Source organism: Giraffa tippelskirchi, chromosome 1, assembly GCF_054371585.1.
Source record: "Giraffa tippelskirchi isolate mGirTip1 chromosome 1, T2T-mGirTip1v1.2.pri, whole genome shotgun sequence".
Taxonomy (NCBI): domain Eukaryota; kingdom Metazoa; phylum Chordata; class Mammalia; order Artiodactyla; family Giraffidae; genus Giraffa; species Giraffa tippelskirchi.
Window position 1 is genome coordinate 42,732,853 of NC_137275.1, and position 23,500 is coordinate 42,756,352.

Genomic DNA, 23,500 nt, shown 5'->3' on the forward strand with positions numbered 1-23,500 from the left:
ATCCTTAACATGTTACAAATATGCAAACTCACATGGAACAGGCGTTGAATGGGTTTGGTAGGTCCGCAAGAAATAGACGTTAGTCATGGTGCACCTTAGAGGCAAAAAACTCAGCCCAGGAGGAACTGACGTGAGAAAACCTCAAAGCAAATCCCTGACTTGAAGGTTTAAGGAAAATAGCAATGGAGGTGTCTGCAGAGGTGTCTTCATCCGTCAAAATGCTTTCAGGTGTAACGAACAGAAAACCCTAACTCAGATGGGTTTGCCCCTGAAGACCTTGACTTAACCTTGGAATAACCTGGGGATCGGTAGTTTCTAAACCTCCTAGAGATTCTGTTACACAGTGAAAGTTAAGAAACACTGATTGAAACAATAATAAAATGTATTAGCTTACATAACAGCAAGCCTGTATGTGGAACCGGCTTCAGCAGCTCTGTACTGCCACCTGATACCCAGGTTATTTCCATCTCTCTGGTTTCTGATCTTTGGCAGCAGTTGCAAAGATCTGCAAGATGGCTGTGGTTGGTCTAGACCACAGTGAGAGAAAGTACAGGAGAAACCATCTCCTCCTTGCGCTCTCTCTCAGAGGCAAGCAAATGATCCCTACTCACATCTTGGACTTCACCTGATGGCTCATTTGTCAGAGTTAGCCATTTCTGAGTCAGGGACTGGCAAGGAGTATGGGACTATCCTTAGATCTATCAGGAAGCCCTGGGAACCAAAAGTAAGATGGCCAACACCCATGGCTTTGCCATAAAGCACAAGACCATGTGCCTGAATAAACTGTTATGCAGAAAAAAAAGTCTGGATAAGGGAGACCATTCACTGTGAATGATGAGGAGAACTGGAGTGACTTGTTTGGTTTTATTTTACATTTTACTGCTTTAAAAAATACTTATTTATTTATTTGGCTACATTGGATCTTTGTTTTGGCATGTGGGCTTAGTTGCCCTGCAGCATGTGGGATCTTAGTTCCTCGACCAGGAATCGAATCTGCATTCCCTGCATTGGAAGGCAGATTCTTAACCACTGGACCAACACGGAAGTCTCTTACTGCTTTTCTTTTTTCTTCAAGTCACAAAACCAATATATGTTCTTTATATGAAATTTTTAAAATGCAGGAAATTAAAATCACGTTACTCTCTACCTAATAACATTATTATAATTTGGTTTTAATCATATGTTTTAAATATGAGCTTCCCTGATGGCAATGCAGGAGACACAGGAGATGCAAGTTCAATCCCTGGGTTGGGAAGATCCCCTGGGGAAAGAAATGGCAACCCACTCCAGTATTCTTGCCTGGAAAATCTCATGGTCAGAGAAGCCTGACAGGCTACAGTTCATGGAGTCACAGTGTTGGACACAACTGAGCGACTAAACACATACATACACATTTTAAATATATGTTATATATATTTAGCATATATGTGTATATTTAGAATATATATGATTAGAAACCAAATAGTAACACAAAAATATATTTATTTTATATCTATATGTGGGTGTATATTTTAGATATCTATGTATGTCATATTTGTAAGTATATAATTGTATAATAATATGCATGGCATTTGTAAGTCTGCTTTTTCACTAAATATATACTGTGAACATTTCCCCGTGTTAGTAAATGCTCTTCTAAATCTTGATTTTTGATAGTCACAGTCTTCCATTGTTAAATGTATAAAATCCAGTATTCTGTTTTTGACCTTTGTTTTTTCTCATGTTTTTAAAATTATAAATATTAGTTTGATAAACCCAACTGTCTTTTCTTTCTCTTAGAGATCTATTCCTAGAGGTGGAGTGGTAGACTTAAGATTAAGAACATTTTTAAAGCCTTTGTTAACTACTGCCAGTTTATCAACTGCTTATTTAACTTATATGCAGAGTACATCATGAGAAATGCTGGGCTGGAAGAAACACAAGCTGGAATCAAGATTGCCGGGAGAAATATCAATAACCTCAGATATGCGGATGACACCACCCTTATGGCAGAAAGTGAAGAAGAACTAAAGAGCCTCTTGATAAAAGTGAAAGAGGAGAGTGAAAAAGTTGGCTTAAAGCTCAACATTCAGAAAACTAAGATCATGGCATCTGGTCCTATCACTTCATGAGAAATAGATGGGGAAACAGTGGAAACAGTGTCAGACTATTTTTTGGGGCTCCAAAATCACTGCTGATGGTGATTGCAGCCATGAAATTAAAAGACGCTTACTCCTTGGAAGGAAGGTTATGACCAACCTAGATAGCATATTTAAAAGCAGAGACATTACTTTGCCAACAAAAGTCCGTCTAGTCAAGGCTATGGTTTTCCCAGGGGTCATGTATGGATGTGAGAGTTGGATGGTGAAGAAAGCTGAGGGCCGCAGAATTGATGCTTTTGAACTGTGGTGTTGGAGAAGACTCTTGAGAGTCCCTTGGACTGCAAGGAGATCCAATCAATCCATCCTAAAAGAGATCAATCCTGGGTGTTCATTGGAAGGAATGATGTTGAAGCTGAAATTCCAATACTTTGGCCACCTCATGCAAAGAGTTGACTCACTGGAAAAGACCCTAATGCTGGGTAGGATTGGGGGCAGGAGGAGAAGGGGACGACAGAGGATGAGATGGTTGGATGGCATCACCAACTCAATGGACATGGGTTTGGGTGGACTCCGGGAGTTGGTGATGGACAGAGAGGCCTGGTGTGCTGCAATTCATGGGATCACAAAGAGTCAGACACGACTGAGCGACTGAACTGATGAGTGGTACAATGCCTTAGGAGAGCAACTTAGAGAATGTATCTGGTCTGTTGTATCAAAAGCTTTAAACATATTTATATCTACTAATCCTGTTCCTGGGGATTTATTCTGAGGAATTAATCTGAACTAAACAAAAGTAGAAGGTTATTTGCACAAAGATGTTACTGGCAGCCTCCTTTATAACAGTAAACTTTCGGAAACAACTAAATGCTTTAGAAACACATTACTGGAAGGGTTCTGGAGATCATCTTTCAGTTTTCACATGTGGAAAACTAGCATCCAGAGAGTTAAAGTAACTTCCCTGAGATCACACAGAAAGCTGGGGTATTCTGACTCCTGTTCCACAGCAGGAGACTTATAAAAGTTTAACTTATAGAATGAAGAATCTGCCTGCAATGCAGGAGACCTGAGTTAGAGCCCTGGATTGAGAAGATCCACTGGAGAAGGGAATGGCTACCCACTCCAGTATTCTTGCCAGAAGAATTCCATGGACAGAGGAATCTGGTGGGCTACAGTCCATGAGGTCGCAGAGTTGGACATGACTGAGCCGCTACACTTCAGTTCACTTATTTTTTCAAAATATTAAACTTTATTCATAATGAATACTCAGCCCTTAATGATTTAATCTCTTTGGGGGGAAATAAAGTTTCCAAAATATAATATAAATTACATTATGAAATATGCAAAATAAGCTAATTTTACAAATGTAAAGTCTAATCAGATTTTAAAGCATTGAAAAAGCTATATATCCTACCTGAGCTTTATTGTACACTGCTTATAAGATATTATTATTTTTAAAATTAGAAAAAATTAAAATATTTTTAATGTAAAAGATATATTTAAAAACAATGTTCTGTAAGAAAATCTACCTGTTTTGAACAAAGCAAAACTTAACCCATATTTCTAGTTTCTTCTTAAATTACACAGGAATTTAGAATGCACTAATTTTATACTGTCCCAGTTTCCATCTTCATATTAACTTGAACTTAAATTCTCTAAAATTAGTATTTTTAACATGAGATAAATCGTAATTCAGAGTAATGCAAAAGATTTATATGTACAGTTAAAATAATAATTACAATGTCAATATCCATTTTGATACCCAAATTCCAAAAGAGATTCACTTCTGAGAACAATGAGCTAATTCAAGAAATTGAATTAAACCAGTGTTCCAGAAACCATTTCACAACTCTCCCAAATCAAGTCCCTCTACTTCCTCATCAGAGTTAGTCGCTATCTAAGTTTTAGTGACAAAAAAATCTCTTAGAGTTACAGATGCAGAAAAGAAACTTATTGTTACCAGGATGTAAGGGTGAGGAGGGATAAACTGGAAGATTGGGACTGATATATACACACTCAATCAGTCAGTTATGTTCGACTCTTTGCAACCCCATGGACTGCAGCATGCCAGACTTCCCTGTCCATCACCAACTCCTGAAGCTTTCTCAAACTCATGTCCATTGAGTCAGTGATGCCATCCAACCATCTCATCCTCTGTCCTCCCCTTCTCCTCCCGCCTTCAATCTTTCCCAGCATCAGGGGCTTTTCAAATAAGTCAGTTCTTCGCATCAGGTAGCCAAAGTACTGGAATTTCAGCTTCAGCATCAGTCCTTCCAATGAATATTCAGGACTGACTTCCTTTAGGATGGACTGGTTGGATCTCCTTGTAGTCCAAGAGACTCTCAAGAGTCTTCAAAAGCATCAATTCTTTAGTGCTCAGCTTTCTTTATATTCCAACTCTCACATCCATACATGACCACTGGAAAAGCCATAGCTTTGACTAGACAGACCTTTGTTAGCAAAGTAATGTCTCTGCTTTTTAATATGCTATCTAGGTTGGTCATAAATTTTCTTCCAAGGGGCAAGCATCTTTTAATTTCATGGCTGCAGTCACCATCTGCAGTGATTTTGGGCCCAGAAAAATAAAGTCTGACACTGTTTCCACTGTTTCCCCATCTATTTGCCATGAAGTGATGGGACCAGATGCCATGATCTTAGTTTTCTGAATGTTGAGCTTTAAGCCAACTTTTTCACTCTCCTCTTTCACTTTTATCAAGAGGCTCTTTAGTTCTTCTTTACTTTCTGCCATAAAGGTGGTGTCATCTGCATATCCGAGGTTATTGATATTTCTCCCGGCAATCTTGAGTCCAGCTTGTGCTTCTTCCAGCCCAGCATTTCTCAAGATGTACTCTGCATATAAGTTAAATAAGCAGGGTGACAATATAAAGCCTTGACATACTCCTTTCCCGATTTGGAACCAGTCTGTTGTTCCATGTCCAGTTCTAACTGTTGCTTCTTGACCTGCATACAGATTTCTCAGGAGACAAGTCAGGTGGTCTGGTATTCCCATCTCTTTAAGAGTTTTCCACAGTTTGTTGTGATCCACACAATCAAAGGCTTTGGCATAGTCAATAAAGCAGAAGTAGATGTTTTTCTGGAACTCTCTTGCTTTTTTGATGATCCAATGGATGTTGACAATTTGATCTCTGGTTCCTTTGCCTTTCCTAAATCCAGCTTGAACATCTGAAAGTTCATGGTTCATGTACTGTTGAAGCATATATACACACTACTATATACAAAATAGATAACTAGTAAGGACCTACTGTATAGCACAGAGAACTCTACTCAATACTCTGTAATGGCCTGTATGGAAAAATAATCTAAAAAGAAGTAGGTATATGCATATATATAACTGATTCATTTTGCTGCACACCTGAAACTAACACAACATTGTGAATCAACTATACTCCAATAAAAACTATTTTTAAAAATTTCTCATTTTTTAATAGTTTTAATAAGTGTGTACGTGTTCCAAAACTATATAATTTTGGTTTGCCTGTCTTGGGACTTTATATAAACAGACTTTTACTATAAGAACCAATTGTAAGTATCCTTTTCTCATTTGCATCTGCTTAAGATTATTCTTAGTTAGATTTAATAACATTATCAACTTTTTGTTTACTGCTTTATGCATTCATTTCTTCTGTTTTCAATTCCTTCTTTCATACATTATTTTCTATGTTGTGTGTGCATGTTAGTCACTCAGTTGTGTTTGACTCTTTGTGACCCCTGACCAAGAGTGGTGGATTTCACTGAAGACAAAATTTAAGTATGTCTTGATTCTCTGCAGTATGAGTTTCTTCCCCAGGTTGATGGTTCCTATGTCCCCGTATGTGTGATATTCTTGTCCAGTGTTCAAACAGGTCTTCACTGGAGAGAGGAACAGACCTCTGGAGTGTCCATTGAGGGCATGAGGAAACAACAAACCCCCAGGAGCATCCTTTCACGAGAAAAGGTATTTTAAAAAAACTTAAAAAACTGTGTTGGGTGGAGAATAATAATGCTAAGGCAACTATTTCTACTAGAGTTAGGAAAAGCTTTCTGGTTTGGACAGATTTATATTTACTAGAGGGTGAGGAAGGGAGAGGCCAAAGGCCAGGGAGGATGTGCTTCCTTCCTTCTTTTAATTGTTTAGGCAGTCACTGCACACACACAAACACACACACACACACACACACACACACCCATGTTCTACAGTAGGTGTTTGCCAAGAGTAGATTCTCCATATATGCACATGGTGGAAAGCAACCTAACTAGATGATAATCTACATTTATTTATGTTATTCGGTATACAGCATGTATACCTTACACTGTGATGTGTTGTAAATAAACTTTGGAGTCGGGCAGCATACATTCGAACGCTTTGGGTCTTACTCGCAGTATATTGTTTAGTAAATTAGCTAAGCACTGGTTTTCTCATCCCACAGTTACCTTTTAGAATTATTGCAAGTATTGGCAACAAGGTAAGGTGCTTAACATATTCCCTAGCTTTATAGTACCTGCTTAATAAATAGAGTAACAGTAGTAATTGTCATTTTGTTTGTTCTCTCACTGGAAAAACATATTAACCATTTTGACAAAGATACACAATTCTATACTTTATCAATTCTATACTTATACTTCTTTCTGGAAGTTGTTTCCACTGATGCTGGGTAAAAAGGGCAGTCGAAATGCATGGATCATTTATTTTGAAATTTACTCCAAGATTTTCAATAGGATAGAACATCATTTAATTCATTAATTAATATGTTTTTACTTTGTGCTAGACACTGTACTAAAATGCTGGAGATAAAATGGTGAGCAAGATAAATTGGATTCTGCCTTCCTGGAGTTGATAGCACAGGGGACTTTTTGCCCCCCTTGTATCCTTTTTTGGGCCATATAGGCAATATTCTTTGTACTAGAATAATGGATCCTTTGAGATGTCCATCTGGAGACCTTGTCCTCTCAATAGATCTCTCAGTCTGAGCACCTGTGGAAGCAATGCTTGCTGCATTTGGGGATCCCTAGCTCAATCCCAAACAGGCCACCAGCCATGAAGGAGCCATGGCAAATTCAGGCAAGGAAATCTCCTACAACTTCAGGAACCTGGGCATTTCCGACCTATTCTGGAAGGATTTGAAACCCACTTAATATAGATATCCTGTAGAGCTCCATTCTACTGGGATCTTTGTATAATTCAGTTTTTATAGAAGCAGTTTCTTCTGCAGATGTAACAATCTTCTAAGGAGAAGGAGCAACTCCCTAATTACCCATTCCCTGCCTGCCAGTCCCCCTCCCCTTTTTCTAAAAAAAAAATTTTCTCCTCCTTTTGGGGTGGGGGGAATTTTCCAATAATTTAATGTGAAAAATTTCAAATTACACTATAGCTGATAAAATTGACAGTAAACACTTGTACACCCTCCACCTAGAGTCTACTACTAACATTTAACTAAATTTGCTTTTTCATGTATCTGTTCATCTGTTTCTCCCTCTATCCATCCATAAGTGCATCTTTTCTTTATTGCATGGCAAATAGCAGACATCAGTTTTTTTTTCCCTATACATAGTTCAGTATGCATAACGTTAAGGAGAGTTCAGTATTTGTTTGCAGCTTTTTGTTTTGATATAGAATGCACAGAAGAAATCTTAATTTATGTTAAGTATATATGCTGATTTTGATAATTCATAAACTTGTAATACCCAAACCTCTTTTGAACAGTACCTTCAGGTTCAGGAAGTTGTTTCTTGCCCTTCCCAGTCAATCTCTGCCAACTCCCATCCACCAGAGTCGACCATAGTTCTCACTTTTTCTATCATAGATTAGTTTTCCCTATAATGGAGTCATACAGTACATAGTCTTGTGTGAGGCTTTTTCCACTCGGCAACATATTTTTAAGTTTCAATCATATTTTTTTATGTATTGGTGGTTCATCAGTGGTTTATATTACTGAGTAGCATTCCATTTTATGGCTAAGCCACAGATTTAGTATGTCAGCTTCAAGGTAGTTAAAATTTTTACATACTGGTTCAGGGTCTCAAAAGTGGGTGTTTTCAGTGATCAAGGCCAAAGTTGTGTGACATTTTATGACCTAGCCTCAGAAGTCACCTTGATGAAAGTGTTTATAAGCCTACCCAGCTTCAAGGGAGGAGAGACAGACTCCAACATTCAATGGAGTGGACCATCAGAGAATTTGCAACCATGTGTTAAAACTAACACCAGTAGGTTTACGCTTAACATCTAATGTTTGTTTTCAACTTATTCGGTCTGATTGTTTATTTCCTTGTTCTTGCTTACATGTTTTCTCTTGGATTAATTGGGTGCTTTTTACTCTTCTTCTGGCTTTTTGATATGTATAATAGAATGTTCTTAATTCCTCCCTCCTATTCCTTATGTCACTGGTGTCATTCATTTAATTTATATATAAGCGTACATAAACCTATGTATGGGCTTCCCTTGGTGGTTCAGACAGTAAAGAATCCTCCTGCAATGAAGGAGATCTGGGTTCAATCCCTGGGTTGGGAAGATCCCCTGAGAAGGGAATGGCTGTCCACTCCAGTATTCTTGCCTGGAGAATTCCAAGGACAGAGGAGCCTGGTGGGCTACAGTCCATGGGGTCACAAAGAGTCAGATGTGACTGAGCAACTAACACTTTTAAAAAAAATATTGAGCTTTTTTCATAATGAAAACTCACAAACATATGTATATATGTATGCTTGTGTATATATGCTTATATATGTATAAACATTCATAACTGAACCTATTATTGCTACTATTATTTTGAATGAACTGTTATATAAACTAATAATAAGAAAAATAGATGTTTTTATTTTACTTTCATTTATTATCTGGTACTCTTTCTTTCTTTTTGTAAATCTGAGTTTTTAATCAAAATCAGTTTCCTTCTCTAAAAACTTCCGAACATTTTCTTGCAAAGCAGGTCTACTGGTAACAAATTCCCTCAGTTTTTGTTTTTCTGAGAAAGTCTTTATTTCTCCTTCACTTTTGAAGGATAACTTCACAGAGTACAGAATTCTAAGTTGAAAGTTTTTTTCTATTAATTTTAAATTATTTAAATTATTATTATTTAAAATTTGAAATATTTCACCCTATTCTCTTCTTGCTTACATGGTTTCTGTAGAGAAGTAGGATGTAATTGTTATCTTTGCTCCTCTATACATAACTGTTTCTTTTAAGAATTTTTCTTTATGCTTGATTTTCTTAAATTTGAATATGATATACCCAGGTGTGTTTTTTTGTTTCTGTGTTTATTTTTCATTTATCCTGCTTAGTGTTCTCTGAGATTCCTAGATCTGTGCTTTCATGTCTAATGTTAATTTGGGGAAATTCTGAGCCCTTATTGCTTTAAGTATTTTTTCTTCTCCTGTCTCTCTTCTCCTTCTAAGATTCCCATTATGTGTTTATAACACCTTTGGTAGTTATACCTGTTTTTGGATACTCTGCTCTGTTTTCTCAGCCTTTTTTTTTTTTTTTCTTCTCTCTTTTGGAAGTTTTTAACACCATATCCTCAAGCTTAGAGATTCTTTCCTCAGCCATGTTTAGTCCACTAGTGACAATCAAAAGGCATTCTTCATTTCTGTTACAGAATTTTTGGTCTTTAACATTTTGTTTCAACTAGTTTTAAGACTTCTTATCTCTCTGCTTAAGTCATACATCTGTTCTTGCGTGTCGTCTACTTTTCCCATAAAGCCTTAGCATGTTGATCATAGTTTTAAAAATTACTGGTCTGATGATTCCAGCGTTCCTGTCATCTCTGGCTCTGGATCTGATGCTTGTTTCATCTCTTCAAACTGTATTTTTCTTGCCCTCTAGCATGCCTTATACTTTTTTGTTGAAAGGTGGACATCATGCAGTGTATAAAGGAACTGCAGTAAATATGCCTTTAGTAATATGGTGGTAAAGTCTGGGGAGAGGGAAAATGTTCAGCGATCCTATGATTATGCCTCAGATTTTTGGTGACCTGTGTCCTGGACAGTGAATTTCATCAGTTCTTCTCAATTTTATTCCCCTTCAGTAGGACAGAATGCCTGCTGGGGGCTAAAGTTGGGTATTTCCCTTTCTCCCAGTGAGTTTAGGCTCTGAAACAACCCTGGGAAATTGGGCTTTGATAAAATAGTTTTTCTTGAGTGCAGGTCTTGCTAAGAAGAACAGAATGCTCTAGCATATTTCAAAATGGTTTCTTTTCTACTTTTCTGCTGGAAGCACTGAGAGAGATTTCTCTACTGTTTACTGTAAAGACCTGGTAAAACTCTTAGAAGTAAAACTCACAAAAGTATGGGAGTTTTTGTGAGTTGTGAGCCCCTATGACTGGGCCTCTCTGAAGACTTTTTAAAAGACTTTATTTTTTCAATGTATTTATTTATCAAATTTTATTTAATTAATTAATTAATTTATGGCTGTGTTGGGTCTTCGATGCTACTTGTGGGCTTTCTCTAGTTGCATGAATGGAGGCTGCTCTTCATTGTGGTCTGTTGGCTTCTCATTGCAGTGGCATCTCTTGTTGTAGAGCACAGGCTCTAAGGCACAGAGGCTTCAGTAGTTGTAACTTACGGGCTCAGTAGTTGGGACACATGGGCTCAGCTCCCCCGCAGCATGTGGAATCCTCCTGGACCAGGGATCAAAGCCATGTCCCCTGCATTAGTAGCAAATTCTTAACTACCAGACCACCAGGGAAGCCCCAGACTTTATTTTTTTTTTTAGAGCAGTTTTAGGTTCACACCATAATTAAGAGGAAGGTACAGAAATTTCCCTCATACCCTCTGCACCTACACATGCATAGCCTCCCCCACTACCAACATCATTCAACTAAATGTTTCATCTTTTACCAAGGGATGAATCTGCATTGGCACATAATCACCCAAAGTCTTTAGGGTTCATTCTGGGTATTGTATATTCTAGGGGCTTGGACAAATATATAATGACGTGTACTCATCATTATAATATCATACAGATTATTTTAACTGCCCTAAAATTCCTGTGAGCTTTGCCTCTTCATCCTTTATGTCCTCTCTCCTGGCGATCACTGATCTGTCACCATAGTTTTGCCATTTCCAGAATGTTGTAGAGTTGGAATCACACAGTATGTAGTCTTCCCAGGCTTTCACTTAGTAATATACATTTTCACTTGCTAATACACATTTAAGATTCTCTCGTGTTCTTTCACAGTTTGATAGCTCATTTCTTCTTAGTACTGAATAATATCCCATTGTCTGGATGTGCCATAGTTTATCAGTCCATATGCCCACTGAAGGACATCTTGGTTGTTTCCAAGTTTAAGCAGTGATGAATAAGGTTATTTTAAACAGTCAGCAAAAACAAGACCGGGAGCAGACTGTGGCTCAGATCATGAACTCCTTATTGCCAAATTCAGACTTAAATTGAAGAAAGTAGGGAAAACCACTAGACTATTCAGGTATGACCTAAATCAAATCCCTTATGATTATACAGTGGAAGGGACAAATAGATATAAGGGACTAAATCTGATAGAGTGCCTGATGAACTATGGACAGAGGTTCGTGACATTGTACAGGAGACAGGGATCAAGACCATCCTCATGGAAAAGAAATGCAAAAAAGCAAAATGGCTGTCTGAGGAGGCCTTACGAATATCTGGGAAAAGAAGAGAAGCTAAAAGCAAAGGAGAAAAGGAAAGATATTGCCATCTGAATGCAAAGTTCCAAAGAATAGCAAGGAGAGATAAGAAAGCCTTCCTCAGCGATCAATGCAAAGAAATAGAGGAAAACAACAGAATGGGAAAGACTAGAGATCTCTTCAAGACAATTAGAGATACGAAGGGAACATTTCATGCAAAGATAGGCTCGATAAAGGACAGAAATGGTATGGACCTAACAGAAGCAGAAGATACTAAGAAGAGGTGGCAAGAATACACAGAAGAACTGTACAAAAAAGATCTTCATGACCCAGATAATCATGATGGTATGATCACTCACCTAGAGCCAGACATCCTGGAATGTGAAGTCAAGTGGGCCTTAGAAAGCATCACTACGAACAAAGCTAGTGGAGGTGATGGAATTCCAGTTGAGCTATTTCAAATCCTGAAAGATGATGCTGTGAAAGTGCTGCACTCGATATGCCAGCAAATCTGGAAAACTCAGCAGTGGCCACAGGACTGGAAAAGGTCAGTTTTCATTCCAATTCCAAAGAAAGGCAATGCCAAAGAATGCTCGAACTGCTGCACAATTGCACTCATCTCACACGCTAGTAAAGTAATGCTCAAAATCCTCCAAGCCAGGCTTCAATGGTATGTGATCCGTGAACTTCCAGATGTTCAAGCTGGTTTTAGAAAAGGCAGAGGAACCGGAGATCAAATTGCCAACATCCACTGGATCATCGAAAAAGCAAGAGAGTTCCAGAAAAACATCTATTTCTGCTTTATTGACTATGCCAAAGCCTTTGACTGTGAGGATCACAATAAACTGTGGAAAATTCTGAAAGAGATGGGAATACCAGACCACCTGACCTGTTTCTTGAGAAACCTGTATGCAGGTCAGGAAGCAACAGTTAGAACTGGACATGGAACAACAGACTGGTTCCAAATAGGAAAAGGAGTACGTCAAGGCTGTATATTGTCACCCTGCTTATTTAACTTATATGCAGAGTACATCATGAGAAACGCTGGGCTGGAAAAAACACAAGCTGGAATCAAGATTGCCAGGAGAAATATCAATAACCTCAGATATGCAGATGACACCACCCTTATGGCAGAAAGTGAAGAGGAATTTAAAAACCTCTTGATGAAAGTGAAAGAGGAGAATGAAAAAGTTGGCTTAAAGCTCAACATTCAGAAAACTAAGATCATGGCATCTGGTCCCATCACTTCATGGCAAATAGATGGGGAAACAGTGGAAACAGTGTCAGACTTTATTTTTCTGGGCTCCAAAATCACTGCTGATGGTGATTGCAGCCATGAAATTAAAAGACGCTTACTCCCTGGAAGGAAAGTTATGACCAACCTAGATAGCATATTTAAAAGCAGAGACGTCACTTTGTCAACAAAGGTCCATCTAATCAAGGCTATGGTTTTTCCAGTAGTCATGTATGGATGTGAAAGTTGAACTATAAAGAAAGCTGAGCACTGAAGAAAATTGATGCTTTTGAACTGTGGTGTTGGAGAAAACTCTTGAGAGTCCCTTGGACTGCAAGGAGATCCAACCAGTCCATCCTAAAGGAGATCAGTCCTGGGTGTTCATTGGAAGGACTGATGTTGAAGCTGAAGCTCCCATACTTTGGCCACCTCATACGAAGAGCTGACTCATTGGAAAAGACCCTGATGCTGGGAAGGATTGAGGGCAGGGGGAGAAGGGGACAACAGAGGATGAGATGGCTGGATGGCATCACCTACTTGATGGACATGAGTTTGGCTAAACTGCGGCAGTTGGTGATGGACAGGGAGGCCTGGCATATTGCGATTCATGGGGTAGCAAAAAGTCGGACACGACTGAGTGACTGAACTGAACTGAACTGAAAAACCAAATAGATGCCTTTCTTGCCTACAAGGCAAGAAAGTGCATTTTTAGTTTCAAATTTTAGTGTTCGTTGAGAATTCTCAGAGTTGTCCACACTCAGCCTGCAGCAATTTGTCAATTACAATTGAGGTTTTTCTGCCCAGGCAGTAGTTCCCACAGAAGTTTCTACATGTAAGTTTCTGCTCCAATAAGTTGTTACTCTCCTATTCACTTGTTTCTTCAATTTGAAGGGCAGCAGTTTGACCTTTGACCTCACTTCTCCTACAGAAAAGTCTAAGAAGAATTGTTGATTTTCCAGTTTGTTCAGCTTTTCACTGGTAGGACTGAGTAGTGACTTCTTAAAGTTCCTTACATGCTGAACAGGAAACTGGGAGCCCATTACCTTTCCTCATTATTTTTTACTTTTTGTATATTAAAGTTGCTATCTGATAAATTTCTTTTTAGTCTGAGATTTTTTCTTTAGCATATAATGTATTGAATAGTATAAATTTACTTGCAGCAAATTCTGTCCGCCTCCTTTCATCTGAAAATGTCCCTACTTTACCTTCATTGTTGAAGAATCTTTTAGTTGGATATAGAATTCAATGGTGACAGTTTTATTTCCTTTAAAGATGATATTGCATTGTCTTCTAAGATGTTTTTTGTCTTGTACAGTTTCTGATGAGAAATCAGCTATCATTCATATCATTGTTCCTGGTATGTATATCTTATTTTTCTGGTTGCTTTTAAAATGTTCTCTTTCTCTTTATGTTTCACCAGTTTGGGCATCATGTATTTAGGAGGCATTTTCTCTATATTTATCTTGCATGGGGCTTGTTGAATATCTTGGATCCATGGGTTCGTGTTTCCATCAGATTTGGAGAGTTTCAGTTATTATTGTTTAAAGTATTTTTTTCTGCCTGCTTATTTCTCTCCCTCTCATACTCAAATTACATGGATATGGACTTCCCTGCTGGTCCAGTGGTTAAGACTCCATGCTTCCACTGCAGGGGACACAGGTTCAGTCCCTGGTTAGGGAAGTTCCACATGCCATTTAGTGTGGCCAAATAATAACAAAATAAAAAATAAAGAAGTCATAGTTTCCAGGGGCTGAGGAGAGGAAAGAATGGGGAGTGACTGTTTAAAAAAAATTGCATGTACATTAGAAACTTGGTTTCTTCCATGCTTATTGATAATCTATTCATTTTTCTGTCTTTTTCTCTCTTTCCTCCTATTTCAGTAATTGGTATTGTGCTTTCTTCCCATTCACTGATCCTTTCCTCCACAGTATTTAAATGCTATTCTTAAGCACCAGTGTCAGATACTATATTTTTCAGTTTTATATTTTCAATTTTTTATTGTTTAAATTGTTCTCCTAAAATACTTCATCTCTTTACCTATTATATCCGTATTTTAATACAATTTCTTTAACATATTACAATAGCTGATTAAAAGTCCTGCTATGATAATTCTAATAACTGAGTCATCTTTGGGTTTGTATCTGTTGACTGCTCCTATATCCTAGCTTCAAATGTGAGTTCTCCCATGCCATTTCTTAAAATGCCAATTCTCCCATGATACAGCTTTCAAATTGGTGTGGAAAAAAATCCAACATGATCTGAAATGTCAGTGAAGCCTCTTTTCTTGTTGAAAATTTACCTGAAAGGTAGAAGAAGACAGAATCCCACTGGAGTCAGCTTGGAGATGGTGGAAGTATTTGGATGGCTTTAGACATCTGAATAGTCCTAGCTTTCAAATGTAGAGGATTTTCTGGGTTCATTTCTAGACTTTATCCCCTTCTTACTCTACGTACTTTTACTGGATGATCCTATCCATTCTTATGGCTCCAATTGCTATCTATATACTGATAAATTTCAAAACTATACTTATAGCCCAAACTTCCTCCTAAGACCCATATATCCACTGCATACGTTTCCATCTGCAGGTCATAAAGACACTTTCAACTGAGTATATTCATAACATAATACATGTACACATTCTTTCTTTCTCTCTTTCTCTCCTTGCTAGACTTTGTGAAAAATTGTTGGTCGCTCAGTCATGTCTGACTCCTTGTGACCCCATAAACTGTAGCCCACCAGGGTTCTCTGTCCACAGAATTCTCCAGTCAGGAATATTGGGGTGGGTAGCCATTTCCTTCTCTAGGGACTCTTCCTGACCCAGGGATTGAATCCGCATCTCCTACATTGCAGGCAGATTCTTTACCATTTGAGTTACCAGGGAAGCCCAGACTTTAGGGTATCACAATAAAAATTTTTTAAATACTTTATATAAAATTGTATATAAATTTTTTATATTAAAAATTGGGGTACCAAGATTAAATTCCTAAGGTATCATTTCTTGTTAAAGTGTTCACTTTAATAATTAAACCAACATCTTATTTTATATCATTTTACATTAGAATTTTTATTATTTGACCTTTGAATATCTATTATTTACATAATCAAAAATATAAAAAGTCTATTAAAAGAAGTCATTGCCCAGGCAAAAAGAAGATTTAGAGGAAGCATAAATGATTGTCTTTGAATGTGTAAAGGTGTAGCAAGCATAAATCAATACAATATCTCTTTGCCACTTCAACTAAAATCTAAAAAAAAAACCTATTAACTTCACTGAGTTGTGAATTGGCATACTCTATGAATTTAAGTTATGAATACCCATAACATCTTTATCACTGAAACCTGATAAGACAAGTCCTTTGTTAGGGTGTATCCCAGGAAACCAAAGGGAGTGTGTCACATTACTTAGCCTGGGATGCGACACGAAATGATGCACAATTGCTGATGTGAAGTCTGTAGGTAAAACCACCATGTATTTCTCCTAGTGTAAAATTACTGGAAAGAACATTCTTTTATTTCTTTCTTTAAAGAACATAGGTGATAATTTGATACTAAATTGGAAGGAGTTGGCTACTTAGGCTATAGAACAGAACAGCTTGAAAAAAAAAATTCTTCAAAACTTTGCCCAGGGTTTGTCTTTGATTTCCATGCTCTTGTCTTGCTTTACATCTTTAGTGAGCATGACAGCAAAGACTGGGGGTTTGTCTCAAAACTGCCCCTGAGAAACTGCAAGCCCTGCACCTGAAAGTCTGCTAGCTTTCTCTCACTGGGCAAGTCAGTGTGTATCCTTGTGGAAGGCCAGCCCCAGGGAAGCAGACAGCCTGCACCATGTCTCCAGAACTAGTTCCACAGCTGGGCTTTGTTTTTTTCCATGGGTCAATAAAGTAGTAGAAACGGTGAAAAGAGCCCAAGATCTGAAGTCAGAGACCAATATTCAAATTCCTGCTTCTGTGCCTTGATAACCTTAGGTAATTCTTATCTTTCCTTCTCTGAAAAAATGGAAGTAATAGTACCTTTCTTGCACAGTTGCGGTGGCAACTAGGTTAAGACACTCTAGTACCTGATAGCCAGTTAGTGCTCTATAAATCCTAATTTTCCCCACCTCTTTTCCTTTCAACCTCTAGGTAAGTTATGGGAAAGAGTGAGGCAGATCACCAGGTACAACCACAAAGATGTCAGAAAGACAGGTCTGTGGAAGTGGATATTATGCATGTTTGTATTTTTATTCCCCTTAATTCTCCATTAGTCCTACAGTTTTGTATGGAAAGAAAGAAAGCAGAATTCCCTATGGTCCAGTGGTTAGCACTCTGCACTTTCACTGCTGAGGGCACGGGTTCAATTTCTGGTTTGGGAACTAGGATTCTACAAGCCATGTCATGTGACCAAAAAAAAGAAAAGAAAAAGAAAATTATGTTTTCCTACTAAGGTTGGCCAGGCTTCACTGGTAGCTCAGCTGGTAAAGAATCCGCCTGCAATGCAGGAGACCCTGGTCATTTCCTGGGTTAGGAAATTCCCCTGGAGAAGGAATAGGCTACCCACTACCCAGTATTCTTGGGCTTCCCTGCTGGCTCAGATGGTAAAGAATCTGCCTGCAATTCGGGAGACCTGGGTTCAATCCCTGGGTTGGGAAGATCCCCTGGAGGAGGGCATGGCAACCCACTCCAGTATTCTTGCCCAGAAAACTGCCATGGACAGAGGAACCTGGCGGGCTACAGTTCATGGAGTCATAAAAAGTCAGACACGACTGAGCGACTAAGCACAGCACACCACTAGGGTTGGCCGCTTTCAGTTGGATCCAATCTGTTTCACAAACTTCCTCCAAGCAAAGAGCAGCATCTTGCCCCTCCTTTTCTGCAGGATCCGGTAATGAGGGTGTACTCCCCATGGGATAATTGCTGTCCGTAGGGGTCCTCTGTACCGGCAGAAGCTAAAGCCTGGGAAACACTTGTGGGAAAAAACAATCAAATGGACAATGCCAAGAATGTTGCAGTGACTCAGGGTTTTCTCAGTTCAGTAGTAGCCATTCTCCACGTTCAGCCTGAAGGAAGAAAGAGGTTATATGAGGAAGGTGATTCGAAATCCGAAAGCAAAAAAATTTCTGATATTTATATACACAGACCTTTTCCCCTCAGTGGTTCACACGGAAATTCAAGAACAGCACTGCTCTTCTGAAAGCTATTTCAGGATTCCACACATCTTGTTGACATTTGGAGACAAGCTTAAGCAGTGATGTACTGGTAGGCTGGCTCTCTGGGTGGGGTGTGAGGGACCCTATTGATGGCACCTGTTGGTTTCCATGGTGTAAATACTGCCACCAGGGTCAGTGACAAGCTACCGCTATGACATCACTGAGCATGGGGTTGGGAAGAGCCTTGCAAAACTGGCTCTCTTGACTTGGGGCAAGCCAGCTCTGGCACAACACTGAGCTCATATTTAGTGAAAATTGCTATAGCTACTGGCAAATTCAACCCTTGTTGAAAAAAGACATCATCGAGTTCTAGAATTCACTGCCTCCTGCTTTCTGGCCTACATTTTGGTCATTGTTCCTCCCGCTTTTTGAAGCGGCTTAGTGAATCTCACTGCTGTGGACCCCAGACCCTCTGACTAAATGAAGATTGATGTCTTCATTAGATTCTGAAAAGGAATGCTTGGACATTTTATTACCTGGTGGCTGGTGCCTAGTACTCTCTGTTCCATGGCCCATCTCCCCCACCTCCTGTGACACATTCCTGAAAAGGCTCCAGGAAAAAAAAAATGCTACAGACTTGGCAGATCAGAGTTTTCTGATTGTGCAATGTTCTTCCTGAGAAACCCCATTCTCCAAAGGCGGTCATTCTGAAACCAGAGCAAGAAATGGGGGGAGAGGCTGGCCACCAGGAGGGCAGTGTAGGAAGACAGGCGGTGGAGCACTTGGGCAGAGTAAATCGATGGGAGATGGCATTCATGTCTGCTGCATCAGTTTTAGGGGTTTACGTAAACTGTCAAAAATTGCATCAGAAAGAATAAAGGAATGAAAGTGTTTACTTTTCCAAATACTCTACTTTCATTTTAATTATTTCACACCCCTTATGAACAATTTCTCATTATCTCATTTGCACCTCATAGAAGGCTGATGAGACGTGATAAAAAATATTGTTAATATAAATATAATAACATAGTACATATAATACATTGGTGTAATATGTGATATAACAAGTCTTAATATGATAAATATGATTATGCCCCCTTTACAGACAAAGACACTGAGATCAGAGAAGACAAATGACTTGTTTAGGATCACACAGATGTAATGACAGTGGAGGAACTTGAACCCCACATGTCTGATGCCAGGTAAGAACTCGCTCTATACCAGACGGTGTGTGTGTGGTGATTGGAGGTTTCTATCAGCTCTGATTATGTAATCACATGTGCCAGGTGGCATCAGAACCATCAGAACGTTCAAACAAGTCTGAAGTTATGCTACTATCCAAGGAGTTTCAACAGGCTCCTGGAGGTCAGGTTTTCTCCAAGGTGTATTTCAGTAACACTCACTTATTCAAGCACTGGCAGCGAAGGAGATAATCTGCAAAAATAAAATGACTATGTAATTATTTGCATTATATAAGCTTCCAAATTTTGAACAAAATATTTTAAAGCTACTTGGCACATCATCCTGTGTTTTTAAACATAGGATGCAAAATGCAGTTTGCTAACCTTTCTCGTTGACTTAGGGTATTGCTGTAAATCTCAATATTTTTAGACTTGAATTTACAACCCTCTAGGGCTCTATACCACAAGGTTCCAGACTGCTATGCTGTTTGGAATTCCTGCTTCTTTTTGGCTTCTACGAGTGCACTTACCTTTAAGAGTCTCTGCACTCTCTACTCTCTTGCAATTTCTCATCTATTAAGAAGTGAGCAACTGGTCCAGATAGACTTGTTAATGAAATAAGAGGAGATAGGCTTTAAATAAAGGTTTACATAATCCTTTCTAGGGGTAAGTCCTTTCATCATCTTTTGTTTTAGGGGTATGGTAGGAGCTTTTGTTGTGCTTCCCAGATCCTTTCCCAGGCCAGCTCTCTTGTCGCTCCGCTGCTGTGAGTTGGTGACCACTGGCTTGCAGCTTGATCCTTCCCTGAAAACTTGCTCTTTGTCCACAGGAGCTCCTCTACCCAGAAATGCCTGGGAGGTGTCCAGGGGTGGTTGCAGCCAACTACAAATTCAAGGGTATAAAATCCCAGCCCCGTTGCCTCCAGGTGGGATAATTCTGTGAGGCCATCCTTCGGGACTTCCCATGGGATTGGGCTGAGGCTGGACTGCAGCTGAATCCACCTCTCACTTTACTTTGCCTCCAAAGTGTGTCCCTGAGAGCACTTGCACGAGACTCAGCCTCTGATTTCAGAGACTCTAACCTAAGACAGGTTCACCTGCTTTCCAGCTGTTCATATTCTCAGCTGTATTTTGGAGACATCTCCCTATCCCTTTCCTCAACTCAACATTTAACAGAGAAGGGCAACCTAATCAAGAAAGAAAGAATTCATAATGAGAAAAAAATATTAGTTTTGCAAAAAATATACTAGAAAATTTTAAATTTGTCAGAATTAAACTTAAAGCCTTATGAGTCACGTACTAGGATCCTAGAATACAAATATAAAGGACAAAATTTCCCTTCACCTCATCCTTTTGAGAAACTCACGGCTTGGTGAAGAAACCAGCAAGTTAAGTAGGACAATTACCACACATCATAATAAATGCTATTATTGAAGCCTGAACTCATTCAAGAAATATTTCTTGAACACATTACTATATACAAAACTTTTGGAGTCTAAACAACCCAGAACAAGAAACTGTAGAGTCCAAAGGCTGGAGAAGAGATGATAGTTTTTACTTTGGTAATGATACTGAAGCTGCTTCTGGTAGAGTGAGCAAGTGTTGACCAGGTGAAGGTTAGGGAAGCTGTTCAGATCAAAGAACAATGACCTGAAAGGATGTGGTATTCCAGGGCACTGGGGAGAAGTTTATCATGGCAGGAGTTAAGGAGAAGGCAGAGAATAAGGAAGGGATGAATGTAAAGACCATTATCTGATAGGCTAAGAAGTTTGGGATGAGATGGTTGAATGGCATCACCAACACAGTGGACGTGAGTTTGAGCAAGCTCCGAGAGATAGTGAAGGACAGGGAAGCCTGGCATGCTGCAGTCCATGGGGTCACAACGAATTGGACACGACTTATTGATTGAACAATTTGAAGTCAAGACAGACCTGTGAACCTAGGAATGAGGCCAAGACCATTCCAGTAGGAGCACGACTGTCAACCATTGGGCAGGGAGAGGTGTGAGAGATCATAGCTTGACAAGCAGAGGCCTGCATCAGGCCCTTGTGTGCAGCTACCAACAGCCCTAATGACCTGTGACATCATGGCTTAGCTATGACACTGGTGGTCCAATCCATGTCTCGGCCTGGAAGAATTCTTAAGTTTTCACTCGTGAAAATTTGACCTATAAAGGAACTTGAAATTCTCCTGCTCAGAGCTTCTTGTGTTCGAGGTGATTAGCTGTCCATATATGACTTGATAAGATCAAAAAGTATTTAAGAGAATCTCGGTCCCCAGACCCCTTAGTCTGTCATCATTGCCTGAAAGGTTAGAGTTGTAGATCCATCCTTATGACTCACCAGTCTTTCACCAGATTGGGGAAGAAGGTGGGGACTGAGGGGAGGAGAGGGTAAAGAGGAGAGAATGGGGGTGCTCAGTGGGACCATGGGGATACAGGGGTAGCAGGGATGGGGAAAGAAGCAGGAAATTAGAGCTTGAGAGAGGTATAAATAGACATTTTCTTTCCCTCACAATGATGCAATGTGCAGGTGCTGGCTGCTCAAATTTATTATACATAGGTATCACTTAATATCAAGTATATTGATTATTTGATTATGGAAAAAACCTATTTTCAGACTGAGAAATTCCTGCCTTGGTTTATATTTTTCCTAGTACTAATAGCAACAATAACAATAAATAAACACTGAATAGTTACTATATGTCTGGCATTGGACTAAGAACTTTGCCTTCACTAATCTCATTTAATTCTCCAAAATTATGATGGAGGTATTGTGAGTGCTGATTTATAATGGACCAGGGAAGTAGAGCTTAGAGTGCTTCCCTGACTTGCTCAGAATCACACAGTTGGTGAGTGGCATACCCAGGTCAGCCTGCTTCCCTCCAAAGTCAATCCTTAAGCTCTGGCTTTCCCGACACAGCTATTTGCTCCTTCCTCCATCATTTCAAGGACTTCCCAGGTGGTGCTAGTGGTAAAGAACCTGCCTGCCATTGTAGGAAATGTAAGAGACACAGGTTAGATCTCTGGCACAGGAAGATCCTCTGGAGGAGGGCATGGTAACCCATTCCAGTATTCTTGCCTAGAGAATCCCATGGACAGAGGAGTCTGGCAGGTTACAGTCCATTGGCTTGCAAAGAGTCAGACACTACTGAAGCAACTTAGTGCACAGCACCACCATTTCAAATGCTTTTTGTCCTTCAAAGCCCGTTTCCATTTTCCTTCATTCACTTAACTGATACCATTGAGCACCTTCTGTGTATACTGCATCCTCATCCTCCATGGAGCTTTCCCACACTGAATTCTACTGTCTTTAAACACCTGAGTCTTTAACGTAGGGAGTGAATCTTATGAATAGATTTGTACGGTTCTCTAAATGTTTTTACTGGATTTATTTTTTTTCTCTCCAAAGATTTTAATCTATGGTCGGGTCAGGATCAAGTCTTCAATTTTCCCATCTTCTCAACAGCACCCAACTCGGTGTTTGGTGGATATGTCAGGATGCCCCTGACTCTTAGCCCATCCAGGGCCTGTATTTTTAGGAAGAAGAAATGCATGTGTGGACCTGATAAGATCTGAGTGACATGTGGAGAAGATGCCCTATGAGTGATGATCAGCTGTGTTTACCATTTAACTCCGCAGCAGCAGGCCAAGATAACTGTCGTGGTCTGTGGACAGAAGTTCATGAAGATCACTGCTTGACAGATCAGGGTAAAGGTCTCTTTCTTTCAAAATATGTGAAGGGGCAGGAAACGTGTACACCAGGTGTTTTGTGTTCATGGCTGCCTGGGAAAGATAATTCTGTCTGCTCGATAAGAACATTGTGCTCTGCCCACCAGGTTGTTTTTCCAGCAGCTATTTTCTGCCTATAAAAACGAGCATCGCTGACTCTCAACTTCTTTCCGCAAATCCCTTGGGCTACAAACAATAACAAAGGTATCTCATATTTATACAACACAGTCCTCAGAAAAGCTCAAGGACCTGAACAAAGCTTGTTTTCATATGTAAGGGTTCTTATATAATCCCCAAGGGGAAAGAGACAGAGGGTGACAATTGAGTTTGGAACGCTGTCATTCCTAGCTAATAAAACGGAAAAGTGAGGCCCTACAGCAGGATACACTAACGGTCATGATCAGGACAGGAAGGCCGTTCTTCCCCACTGCCTGTCCAGGGTTCTTCCCTCTGGGCCACACTGCCTTGTCAGAAATCTGAAAACCTGGAGGAGATGACTGGCGGGGAATGCATGGGAGAGGAAGCCCGGCCATTTGGGGAGGGATGCCTCAGTCTCACTGCA

The 23,500-nt window shown here is 39.5% G+C and overlaps 1 protein-coding gene and 2 long non-coding RNA genes across 3 annotated transcripts in view; 2 read left to right on the plus strand and 1 right to left on the minus strand.

Moving 5' to 3' along the window:
* The window catches only part of KDR (kinase insert domain receptor), a 150,980-nt gene extending 148,849 nt beyond the window's left edge, over positions 1-2,131 (plus strand). Inside the window, exon 33 of the mRNA XM_081589836.1 lies at positions 1,885-2,131. The gene's annotated coding sequence lies outside the window, so the exon portion shown is untranslated. The remainder of the gene's footprint in view (positions 1-1,884) is intronic.
* Positions 2,132-17,024: 14,893 nt separating this feature from the next.
* LOC145545424 (uncharacterized) lies at positions 17,025-23,101 on the plus strand. The gene is made up of 4 exons (XR_014082071.1): positions 17,025-17,087; positions 18,018-18,137; positions 19,134-19,230; positions 22,619-23,101. It is a non-coding gene; the product is annotated as an uncharacterized LOC145545424 (long non-coding RNA).
* On the minus strand, positions 17,680-18,179 carry LOC145545418 (uncharacterized). The gene is made up of 2 exons (XR_014082068.1): positions 18,020-18,179; positions 17,680-17,938 (listed from the first exon to the last, which is right to left on the minus strand). It is a non-coding gene; the product is annotated as an uncharacterized LOC145545418 (long non-coding RNA).
* Positions 23,102-23,500: the final 399 nt, after the last annotated feature.